This window comes from Bos javanicus, chromosome 1 (genome assembly GCF_032452875.1).
Source record: "Bos javanicus breed banteng chromosome 1, ARS-OSU_banteng_1.0, whole genome shotgun sequence".
NCBI lineage: Eukaryota > Metazoa > Chordata > Mammalia > Artiodactyla > Bovidae > Bos > Bos javanicus.
In genome coordinates this window covers 79,902,914-79,916,565 of record NC_083868.1, presented here as the reverse complement: position 1 = coordinate 79,916,565, position 13,652 = coordinate 79,902,914, and positions in this window count along the sequence as shown.

The window sequence follows — 13,652 nt, the reverse complement described above, 5'->3', positions numbered from 1 at the left end:
AGAACAAGCATGGTGTAACACATGCCGGACCCTCCACTCCTGCACCCAGTTTTGAGCCAATGTCTCAGGATCAACCAAGGGCAGATACCAGAGTGACAGGTGGTTCCAGAGGCTTCATGAGATTCTGAAATAAGTGTGCACTATCTCAGTGCTGGGGCCATGTAGATGACGTTCTGGAAAATGTGTCTGGGAATCCTGTGCTTCCCAGGGTAACTTCAGACCCTATCTGGGCTGGAAAAGCCTCAATCTGGGATCTTGGGGCCTGCAGAGCCATTTGTCTGAATTAGTGCACCTTCTAGTAGAAAGCCTTAGTCACAAGACCCCAGGGCTCATTCCCAGAGACAGACAGAAAAGAAATAAAGGAAGGCAAACCTCTAAGTCTTAGGTCCCGGACTAAGATGTCTTCCTTGTATGTAACAGATCCCATCCCAATGAATCTGCACATTAGAGATCTATACCCTCTGTATTCACCCTGCCCAATACCCAGTTCCCTTCCAAGCTTCAGGGAGTCTTAGAAATACCAGAGTTCATGGGTTAACTTGTCCATTCTTACTCTATACAAAGAAAGATGACCTGGACATCAATGAGCCATGGCCCCCTTTCTTCTAAAGACACTCTTTTAACTCCCTTTATCCTTCCCAGTTGAATCCTCTCACTCCTGAATGTCCAATATTCTGGGTCTTGGACTTGTATTTAAATCAAGTCTTCTGACTATCTTATTGGGTCCAGCATTTTAATTGCCTTCTTTTCCTATTATTTGATGTCTTCTTTTTATTTAATGACTTGCAAGAGCTCCCGTGGCACCCAGATTATATAAGTGCCAGGGCTGGGATAAATGATGCCAGCAGCTTTACAGCCTGGAAGGAAAACATTTAAAGAGAATTTAATTTCATTTTACTTTCCTTTCAGCATGCAAAGACTCAAGGAAAATGATGTGAGAGTTTTCTGGGTTTTTTTTTTTTTTTTTCCTTTCTGAAACAGGGGAGAATTTGCAAGAGGAAAAAAGCTTTTTTCTAATACCAGTTTATTACCATTTTTTTAAAGGCACTCCAAATACGAAGTGAATTGGCATAGCCATTTCTTTATCGTTCTTAATATGAACAATCCAGTATGATTGTTTTTAAATGCATCTCTGGGGCTTCAGCTATTTTTAATTAGTGTGGTTTTAAGTTTTTGTTTTTTCTTTTCTTTTTTTTTTTTTACTGTTATCTTTCTAGTTGACTTGTTTTCAATCTTCACACTCCATCAGTCTCTGCCTCTTCATCACCTAACTCTTCTATACTCCCCATCATATTCACCCAGGGTTTTATAGAAACTGAAATTCTGAATTATCTCTGTGTATAGAGATAGATGTCTGTGGTTCTTTCTCACCGCCTCCCATAGCCCTCTCACCCTCATACATAGAAACAGAACTAAAAGTTTATAAGGATATGTTCCCTCATAATGAGGAAAAATCCAATAAGCTGTATCATAAAAAATGACTCATAGAATTAGAGGTGGGAGACTATATTTTAATGTTTCTCCAATCCTATAGGGAAGGAAACTGAAGTCCAGCCTGGCTGAAATCACTGCCTCAGTTAAAGACCACGCTGGCCTCCAGGCTTGCACCAGGCCACCCACCTGCTCTGAATTGGTCTCTGAAGGATGCAACAAGGCAGCAACTACAGGACCTGTTCTTCCATTCCATCACTTCCCCAACTCCCATCCCTTCTCCCCAGGAGAGCTGGGTGGTGCTCCAGCATTTCTTTTCCCAGGCACTGTGGTCATGTTCTTGAGTTGAAAGATCCTAGGGCTGAAAGTCAAAACGCCCCAGTTCTAGTCACCTTTGACACTAATCAATCCTATATTATTGAATGAATCATTTAAGTCTCCAAATTTCCATTTTCTCCCCATGAATGGAAATAATATCTACCTGACCTACAGCACAGGATGATAATTAAAAACTTTCCCATTTTTTAAATTTCTTCATCCTTTGCTTCCAGCACACCTTTCTCTTCTGGTCCAGTCCATTCAACCTCCTCTCTGATGTTATTCTCTTCTACTGCCTCCCACTAGGGGCTCCCCTCAGGGTTCCATCTTCCCTCCATTTCTCCATTGACTCTGCATACTACTCCTGGAAAATTTCACCCCTCAGCTTCATTACCATCCATGAATTATGATTCCCAAATCTCATCTTCAGCCCAGACCTCACTCCGGTAACGTCTCTCTTCATCATTCCCCTTTGGTGGTCCTCAGTACCTAGAGTCAACATACTGCCATACACCTAAGCCTTCTCTTCCTCTATTGTCTTGGAGAATGGCCCTCCATGCTACTCTGTCACTTACATTTAGGAAGTGGAAACTAAATGACAGGGACCTACTGTATAGCACAGAGAACTATATTCAACATCTTATAATAACCTATAATGGAAAAGAATCTCGAAAAAGAATATACATATATATATATATATATAAATGAATCGTTTTTCTGTACACCTGAAACATTGTAAATCAACTATTCAATTAAAAAAAAAGTAGAAACCAAGAGTTTCCACCTAAATGCCCAGCCACATTGTATATGCTATAATATTCGATTATGTCTTTCTCCTGAAGTCTTTTTTTCCATTTCATCCCATTTTACCCACCCTCATTGTCTAGTTAAGGCTCTATTTGTCTCTTACCTAGACTATTTCAACTATCCCTAACCTACCTTCTCTTTTTCTGATTTATTCCTTTCCAATTTATTTTCCACATCACCATCTTAGTTAACTACCCAAAACACAATTCTGATCATTTTACTCTCAGTGTATTTAAAGTCCCTAATTATCTGAAAAACAAAAGTAAAACTCTTTCACAATGTCCTTCATGCTAACCCTCCAATTTCATCTATTACCGTACCTCCATTAACATACATGCAGAAACACACACACACACACCCCATCACTACCACCACTCCTACTTCACCCTTTGGCACTACCACCATTCTCAGTTCTTATGAAAAACATCCAATCTACTTATAGAAGATAACTTTTGGATTATCCTTTCAGCTTTCAGGCTCCCTTCTTTGAAGATTTCACCCATAGTGGAGAGCTTTGAACACCATGCTTGTACTACCTGATCTTCCCAATCTTGTTTTATTGGTAGGGCTGGAGTAGATTCTGGACCCAAGCAGAGTCAAGTACCAAAAATGTACACTGAGAGCTATAAACTAGACATCTATGGTTCTGGGAATTCCTTTTCTGTTCTTGTTCAGCCCCGTTATGTGGCCTGACATTACCTTGCCCTTCGGGTCTATGGCATGCCCATGGTTCCCAATCATGCATTCCTGTTCATATTCAAGCAAGTATGAAATGGGTTTCTTATACTTGCCTACAAATGAGTCTGAGTCACAAGTCAATGTGCTTAGTATCTGCTTTTCCTCTGACTGAATTATCTTCAACTCTTTTCATCTTCTAGTCATCCTCAGGACCTAGCTCAAGCATGGCCTCCTCTGCACACACATTCACTTACTCCTGCCTATGAACTGCAACTGCATTTGCTATCATACTTAATCATGACTTTGTTTACAAGACAGATTTTCCCAGAAGACTATGAGCTCCTTCAGGGCAGAGATGAGGCCATAATTACTGTTCCAGCGCTAGAGGAGAGCTTCACACACAGGAGACACTTAGTACATTTATCTTGAGTGAATGAGTTGATACTTATAGAAGTGCTCAGAAAACTATTAAGGGCAACACATCATTAGATGCAATTTTTAAAGAAAGCAATAATCTTCATGTATAAAACAAAGGTCTTATTCTCTAATAACTAGATGATTCCCTCTGTCCTAAAATTCTGATTAATGCTTTGTCCTGAATATAAATGTATTATTGATATTATCAAGTTATAAGCTTCCCACAAAAAGTAAGACAAACACAAGAGGAAAACCAGATACTGAAGTTGCTACCAATTTAGAGAAACAGAAGGCTATATGATAATGGATCAACCTTCAAAATGGCTCTCCATCTCTTATTTAAAGTCACTTTAAGGTTGAATTGTCAAAAAATATTTTGACCACCTATTTTAACATTTTGTTTTTGTTCTGGGGCTGCAGAGTATAGCAAAACCTCTTTGTTTTGACTCCTGCAAATACATTTTAGTTTCTGAAAGACAATGAAAAATATTCACATCCCATCTCAAAAGAGATTCGTTCTTCCCCCATCCATCTCAGGGAAAGATTTGACTCTGCATTAACTATGAACAAGCAACAGCTCAAACTGTTGTTTGAGGGCCAAGGAAAATCTAAATCAGAGTAATACACCTCAAAGCTGATCCATCATTCTTGGGACTTCTCTGGTGGTCCAGTAGTTAAGAATCTGCCTTACAATGTAGGGGATGCATGTTCAATTCCTGGTTGGGGAACTAAGATCCCACATGCCTCAGAGCAGAGCAATTAAGCCCTCACACTGCAACCAGAGAGTGCAGTCTCTGTGCCACAGTGAAAGATCCCATGTGCCACAACTAAGACCCCACTCAGCAAATAAATAAATAATTTTCTAGTGTCTACAAAAAAACTGATTCATCGTTCTTGAAATGCTCCCTGCATTTTCCCACTCTGTATGTTTGCCTTTGTCCCCTCAGTATGGAGTAACAGTCACACACATCAGCTCTCCACCAACTGTAAAAGCTCAGCTCTTCCAGTTTCCCTGCATGGGAACATTTTTTCTCTTGGCTGCTCTCAGGCAACAACTGCTTCACACCTTACCTGTAGAACTTCCTACACTCACCCTTGAGCTTGTCAACCTTCCACCCTATACTGGGCTCCTCAAGGTCAAGGTCTGAGTCTCTGAATACTCATAGCATCTGGTTGGTGCCTCAGCACTCAACAGTACTTCGTGTAACTAAATAGAAAGAAAATGTTATTCACCAGTCCTTCTTGAAGACTGCATGACACTGCACTTGTTTTAAAACTAAGCCCAGCTAGAATTGGGAAATCCAGTTACCCAGTTCTACTCATTGTGTCTTAGGTTAGCAGAAATTGACCACACAACCTTCCTAAGCACCACTTCCTAACTCTTACCTCCCCAAGCACCATATTGTCTTAAATTCTACCATTAACTTATGTGATGGTTAGATAGCACCACCAACTCAATGGACATGAATTTGAACAAACTCCAGGAGACAGTGGAGGACAGGAGCCTGGCGTGCTCCATGGAGTCACAACAACAGCAACTTATGTCCAGTTGATACCTACAAGTGTCTTGGGGAAGATGATATAGAGAGCACTGGTAAAAAAACTAATGAGAGCTAAGTTTTACCCTGAATGTAACATTGAATACAATACTTTTCCTACCTAATCCTCACCTTTGCCATCTATATCAAAAAAGGAGTTCTCCGTATTTGAGAAAATATTTTCCCATGATTTGGTGACAGTAACAAAATAAAAAAGCCAGCACAAATTAGCTTTCAACTAACATGTAATCAATATAGCCAAGGTACCATGAGGCAGAGTCCACCAAAAAAGAAAAGTTGGTAGATATAACCCTTTTCTTAGAAATCTTTCTTTCTTGAACCTTTAGAATATCTTTTTTTTTTTTTTTTAATTCTTAGGAGACAAAAACAAAAGATAGAACACATACTCAATGGCATGCAGAAATGGGTGAAAGCATTGAAATATGTGTCATTTGCAAAATAATAGAATTGGGGATGGCTAGGAGGAAGAAGAGAACATGTAGGGGCAGTCAGGGGCCAAAGCATGGGTGCTCTCTGCAAATATTTGGAGGACTTCCCCTGAAGGAGTGATTAAACTTTGTCTAGCTGCAAAGTACCTCAGGAGGGAATGAGTCCTCCACCACTAGAGAAATTTAAGTCTGGGTGACAGATACCTGGATAAGGATATGGTAGAGCAAGTATAGGAATCGAATAGGGGATTAGAACACAGTATCAAGGACAGGTTCAAGTTCTGAGCCATGGGTTAGCGGATAGCCAGGAAATACTATGATTCTTTCTCTTAGGTCCAACCATATGTTGCTCAGGCCTGGATCAGAAGGGTATTGGCGAACCTCTGAGTGAGGGAGCTGGACAGAACTGTTACAGTAATGAAATTCGCCAAATACAAATTTACCAGATTTCTAAAGAGGCTTATAGAGGTTAAACAGCTTTAGACTGTAATGGCCCCTGGCCTGGCCCCAATGAACAATTGATTTTCTTTGTGAGTTGATCCACCCAGGCAGATAAAGCCCTTGCCAGTTAACCCCCAGGTTAGTCTTTTTTTTTCCTGATTGTCTTTATTTTTTTGAATTTTTTAAAAATTAATTTTATTAGCGTATAGTTGCTTTACAATGTTGTGTTAGTTTCTACTGTACAGCAAAATGAATCATCCATACCCCCTTTTTGAAATTCCTTCTCATTCAAGTCACCACAGAGCCTTAGGTAGAGCTCCCTGTGCTATGCTGCTGCTGCTGCTAAGTCGCTTCAGTCGTGTCCGACTCTGTGCGACCCCATAGACGGCAGCCCACCAGGATCCCCTGTCCCTCGGATTCTCCAGGCAAGAACACTGGAGTGGGTTGCCATTTCCTTCTCCAATTCATGAAAGTGAAAAGTGAAAGTGAAGTCACTTGGTCGTGTCCGACTCTTCACAACCCATGGACTACAGCCTACCAGGCTCCTCCATCCTGGGGATTTTCGAGGCAAGAGTACTGGAGTGAGGTGCCATTTCCTTCTCCACTGTGCTATGCAATATGGGATAAAGAAAAGGTGGTACATATATACAATGAAATATTACTTAGCCCCCAGGTTAGTCTTGATTCAGCTCCTTCCGGATAGAGATTGAAATAGCACGTTTCAGTTTTTCAATCTAGTGTCTGATTGGTTCAGCTCCCAGTCTCCCTTAGAACCACATGATGGGAATTTATGCTAACTGGGATAAAGGGAATTTAGAAATACCTGCTGAGATTCAGAGTATTCTCTTTATAGACCATTTCCAAAGAAGCAATTTTAGTGAGGCCAAATCTTGATGAGATGAATAAGGACAGAGAGGCAATAAGTAGATGGGCTTAATTATATGGATTTTCAAGTGTACAAACTACAGTGCAAAAGTTACCTTGAAACATGGAAGGAACTCTTTTGGCTGACAGAAAGGGACTATGAGACCAGCAGAATTATTTTGATTTTAGATTTCTTCTTTGGTAAAGACAGATCATTCAGTCTCATAGTACTGAGGAAGTTCTAAAGACATCAACAGCTTCTCTCCCAAACAAATTTGAAAAAAATCAAATGTTTATCAATAGAGAAACACATAAATAATTTGGATATATTTGTATAATGAAATATTATGCAGAAGTTAAAATGACTGAAACATATGAAAGATTATAACTAAGATTGTAACTAAAGATTATAACTAAGCTACAATGTATAAAGACTGTTAAAGTACAAAGCAATACAATGTATTATTTATGATCATGGAAATTGCAGCCCACTCTAGTAGTCTTGCCTGGATAACCCCATGAACAGAGGAGGCTGGCGGGCTATAGTCCATGGGGCCCCAAAGAGTTGGACATGACTGAGCAACTGAGCATACACATGCATATATAGTAAAAGTATAAAATCCTGGACAGGAAGAAAACACATTAAATTCATAAGAGTGCTTGGCTCTAACAGAAGAGAGAGGAATAAGAGCATACCTGATGATGAGATCAAAGGAGACTTCTACTTTATTTGTGAATTTATTTGAAAAATCTTTTGGTATGAAACATAAAAATTTGAAAATTAAACATCTTATTCACCATGGTGACTTTCCTGTTACCACCCAAGCTTTTTCCTTTATTGTCACATAATAATGATTCTCAAAATGTAGTATGCATCAGAATGTCTTATCCCAGATGATCCCTCAAACAGTTTTAAGTTTCACTGTGATTGGTCATGTGCCCAAGTCATCAACCCATCGCTACGATCAGGGGATGATATATTGTGAATGGCTTAATCCATTCTAGTCTCCATCCTGGACTAGAAGTGGAGTTATTCCCATTTCCACATGGCTGAGCATGCACAGAAGGTGGATTACAAAAAGTAACTCGGGGTGCTGCTCTCCAAGAGAAGAATGAGTGTTAGAGAAGAACTGAGAAGAGGAGGAAGAAGAAGGCAGAAGCAACACCAGAAATCTGTCCATTGAAACCATCTACAATAGGAGAGCCATGAATAAGTGTTTTCATAAATCATATAAGAAAAAGAGCATGAGAGTCAGGAGATTCCAGAAGATTTCTCGAAGGCTATAGAACTTGAGTTCTCTTTCTTATGAGTCCATCATGCTAACACATGTATAATAACAAATAAAAATGAGAATGATGAAGATGTTGGTGGTTAGTTTGGTAAAATCATCACCTTTCATCCTTGTGTTTGGGGAAATTGTAGACGGAAAAATGAAGAAGAAAGATCTAGGAAGAAAGTCCTAGTTAAATTCATAAATCTTGAGTCTCATAATATGCCTTTTGTAGTCAAATAAATCCTTACCAGGGGATAGCAATTCTAGGGTAGCTTAATGTTTTTTTCATAGAGTGTGCCATTTGACCTTAATGTAGCATTGGAAATGAAAATGTACTTTTACACATTTTTTATACAGGAAAGATAGAATTAAACACCCATTAACTGGGAACACATTATCTTTCTTAACTATTTGAACCTTATTTTAAAAGCTTGAATTTCTTGAAATATTATTAATTTTAATGAACTATTTAATCTCTAGATAACAATTTCACCATCTTAATGGGCCATATTCCAGAGACATGTGAAGCTAATAGGAATGAGGTGGCCACCCACATGACCTAGAATATTTATCTGAGACCTTGAGGGATGTATCAGCTTCAGTGGTATAAAAGGCTACTTAGTAACAGCTTGTCTCATTTATAAGTCTCAATGAAAATTTTCAGGTTTCTACATCCCAGCTTCAGGCCAGCTTTTCACAGGATATACCTGCAAGGCCAGAGGAAAGAATATACAGTCACTACCCAGGATTAAGTGAGGCAGATGTCATGACCTGTAAACTAAAGAAGGACTGATGGATTTGTAATTACTTCAAGCAAAAAATGCCCACAGCCTGGGTAGTACTAAAACTTGTGTGTGTGAGACTGAGTGGGAAAAAGATGTGCTTAAAGCCTAGAGCTATTAATTTTATTTGTTTGTTTATTCATTCCTTTAGCAAGACTAAGACTATGATATGGAACATGTGGAAAAACAGATTACAGGGAGTTCCTTGGAAATAGTGCTCCTAATGAAGTAACAGAATGAAACCCCAATCCCAGAGCCTAAATCCATTTTTCCTCTGACAATAATAGAGTAGTAATGCCCATTTGTGTATGTATAGAAGGGCAAATTAAGATGATCTGAAGCTGATCTGCTCTTAATTTGCCCAGCAAGTTACAAGTTCCCTTTAATTCACCTCTTTCCCCTAAAATACTCTGGAAAGTGCCCTGGATTGGAAATCAGACACCTATTTCCAGCTCCATCACTCACCAGTTACTGACATCTTGGACAAGCTATATAATCTCTCTTTTCCTCAGGCTCTTCATATATAAAAGGAATATAAACACTTTTCAAGCTTACCTAGATTATATTGCAAAAGTGTGTATTATATCATTATACACCTATAATTTATTCATTCCACCAAGGGTAGAATCACTTTGACTTTCAAACCATAATTTAAAACTAATGAGGAGAATAATTTATAGAGAAAAAAGTGAGGAAGCTACTGGAGCCTCTTTTTACCCCTAACACTCTAGATGGTTTTTGCATGCCCAGTCGTGTCCAGCTCTTTGCAGCACCATGGACTGCATGCTCCTCGGGGCATGCTCCTCGGTCCCTGGGATTCTCCAGGCAAGAATACTGCAGTGGGTTGCCATTTCCTTCTCCAAGGGAATCTTCCTGACCTAGGGATCGAATTTGGGTCTCCTACATTGCAGGCAGATTCTTTACTGTCTGAGCCACCAGGGAACCCCAACAGTCTCGACAAACCTCCATTATAGCATTTGCTCATTTATAAGGAATATGTTTTATCTCTTAGACTCGGTTCCCTGAAAGCATACCATACAAACTTTTTTCCCAGTGTCCAGCAAGTCCTTGACCCTGAGGCACATTCTAGGTAACAAGAAACTGAACACCTGGAATTAAGGCACTCATTCTCACTTACTGCAGAAGCAGAGGAGGTCACTGAGGTGTCTCCTCCTGGGTCCCATGGATGTGTATCATAACATCTTTGAAGACCACCTTCCTAGGCACAGCCTTGTCTCCTGGCTATGATTCCATCTACCACCTGCTGGGGAAGGACTTAGTCTGTCTAAGTCCTTTGCTTCTTGGGTCTGTCTGTCTTTGCTTCTTGGGTCTAATTTAGTCAAAGATTGTCTCCCATGAATTTCCTTTTTCTTCATCCATATCTTTTCCATTTCTTCCTAACATTTTTTCTATAACTACGGGAAGCTATTTTGTATCAACTGTCTCACTTTTTCTCAGATGCAGACCAGTTGTTTGGGGGAAGGTGAAGAAGTTCCAGGGACAAAATTCCAGGGACAAAATCAACTAATGGAACACAACAATTAATGGAACATAACAATTATTTAGAAGGTCAGATTCCTTGAGGGACAGTGTAGGAAAATCATCAAAATAACCCTGAGGTATAAGAGGGGGAACTTTGACTTTGTTCAGACTCTACATCAACTTACTGCATATCCCGGGCAGTATCTCCATATGTCAGCCTCCAGTAAAATGAGTGCTGAGAAAGAGATGATCTCGGGGCTCTTCTATGTCTACTATTCAGAATTAAAGGTATATTTTTATATCATCATAAAGTAGAATTATCTCTATATTGGAGAACAGTTTGAGTCAAGGCCAAAAAACTGGTCCTGTATTAGGACCAAGTGTGAATTTGCATGATCCTAAAATAAGCAAATGTTATAAAAGTGCTAATGAATCTGATTCTCTATGACTGTGAGCCCATAGCTGGTGGACAGTTAAGCAGACCCTATTTGAGGAACTCTGTAAAATGGTTAAAGAAAACTGGACTAATTTCAGCATGCAAAATGAGTGAGTCTGCGAGTCACATACTTCAGTGGTTATCACAATTATAACCATGTGCTGTGTCTTTCTGGAGTCATACCAGCATCATAAAGAGTAACCACGAATGCCATTTTCCTGTGCCATTCTTGAGAAAAACTTTCATTGCCTAGTAATAGAGATTTGTTTCACAGGAGACAAGCTCCTGGATCACTCATCTATTCTTCAGTGAACGCTAAGAACCTGCTGTGTGCAATGCCTGAGGTACTGCTTTCACCTTACATACGTATCTGACATATATTTAGTCATTGGATGGTCATACACAAATGCTTTCTAACATATACTCATGTAACTATTAATATAACCAATGCGTTAAAGTGATATGTAAGCACCTTGGAAGATATGCAGATTAATAGAGAAGGGAAATATCCCAATTGAGGGCTCAAAGCAAGACTTTTATGGAACAAGAAACATATAAAACAAATCTTAAAGGCTGGCTTAGATTCAGGCCTGCAAAAATGACAGGAAATAGCAAAAGCAAAGGAAGAGAGGCTACAAAACACAGCACATGTGATAATAAAAATAACACCCAATGTGACATCTAACTTACCAAGCATTTACTACATGCTAAGACCTATAAACACACAGTCTTGCTGAATCCTCATGACTCTAAGGGATTGGTTTTATTAGTATTTGTGTTTTCAAATGGGGAAACTTGAGGCCCAGAAAACAAGAGCACCTTGCCCAAGCTCTCCCATTAAAAGAAATAGTAGATAGTTTAGGACTGCTGAAGCCTGTGGCTGTGTTAAGAGGAAGAAAAATATAATCTGAATGATTCATTGTGGTTAGATGATAAACAGTCTAGAATATTAGACCCTTCCAGTGAATAAAACTTAAGAGGAACACAAATGAACTAAGTGGGAAGTAAAATGTAAAGCCTTCTATATATTAAACAAACAAACAAACTATGCTCCATATCTTGATTAAAATGACAAAAAATCAGTACTCCCTTAACTCTTTTGTCAATATCAAAGCACAAAAAGGCAGGCACATCTGGAAAGGGTATGAGTACCTTTGCCAGTATGACCTCCTACTTAAAAAAAAAAAAAAAAGAATTTGTTTATTTGCTTGGCTGTGGCATGTGGGGTCTTCATTGTGTCATGTGAGATCTTTCATTGCAATGTATGGACTCTAGCTGCAGCACACTGGCCCAGTTGTTTCAGGGAATATGGGATCCTAGTTCCCAACCCAGGGATCAAATCCATGCCTTCCACACTGCAAGATAGATTCTCAATCACTAGAACACCAGGGAAGTACCTATGACTTTCTGCTTTTGCAGGTGACAAAACTGAGACTGAAAGAGACCTAACTCTGATTAAATGTTCATTCAATTTAATCTTTAAATAAAGAATAAATAGAGATATGTGGGCACATAGCTATATAATCACTGCCAATTATTTCCATACTATTGTTGGGAACGGACAACTAAAGATGATACTAAAAACTTAAAATCTCCTGGCACTCATAGAATCTATGCACTGCTCAAAAAACACTTAAATTGTGTTCTCTTCTGGGCTTTAATCATAGTAATGTGATTATATCACTCTACTGAGTTGTGAACCGTGAACTTCCAGATGTTCAAGCTGGATTTAGAAAAGGCAGAGGAACCAGAGATCAAATTGCCAACATCTATTGGATCATTGGAAAAGGAAGAGAGTTTGAGAAAAGCATCTATTTCTGCTTTATTGCCTATGCCAAAGCCTTTGTGTGGATCACAACAAACTGTGGAAAATTCTGAAAGAGATGGGAATACCAGACCACCTGAACTGCCTCCTGAGAAATCTGTATGTAGGTCAAGAAGCAACAGTTAGAACTGGACATGTAACAACAGACTGGTTCCAAATCGGGAAAGGAGTACGTCAAGGCTGTATGTTGTCACCCTGCTTATTTAACTTATATGCAGAGTACATATGAAATGCCAGGCTGGATGAAGCACAAGCTGGAATCAAGATTGCCGGGAGAAATATCAATAACTTCAGATATGCAGACGAAACCACACTTATGGCAGAAAGCGAAGAAGAACTAAAGAGCCTCTTGATGAAGGTGAAAGAGGAGAGTGAAAAAGCTGGCTTAAAACTCAACCTTCAGAAAACTAATATCATGGCATCTGGTCTCATCACTTCGTAGCAAATAGATGGGGTAACAGTGGAAAGAGTGAGAGACTTTATCTTCTTGGACTCTAAAATCACTGGAGATGGTGACTGCAGCCATGAAATTAAAAGACACTTGCTCCTTGTAAGAAAAGTTATGACCAACCTAGACAGCATATTCAAAAGCAGAGACATTACTTTGCCAACAAAGGTTCATTTAGTCAAAGCTATGGTTTTTCCAGTAGTCATGTATGAATATGAGAGTTGGACTATAAAGAAAGCTGAGTGCCAAAGAATTAATGCTTTTGAACTGTGGTGTTGGAGAAGATTCTTGAGAATCTCTTGGACTGCAAGGAGACCCAATCAATCCTAAAGGAAATCAGTCCTGAATATTCATTGGAAAGACTGATGCTGAAGCTGAAATTTCAATACTTTGGCCACCTGATGTGAAGAACTGACTCATTGAAAAAGACCGTGATGCTGGGAAAAGTTGAAGGCAGGAGGA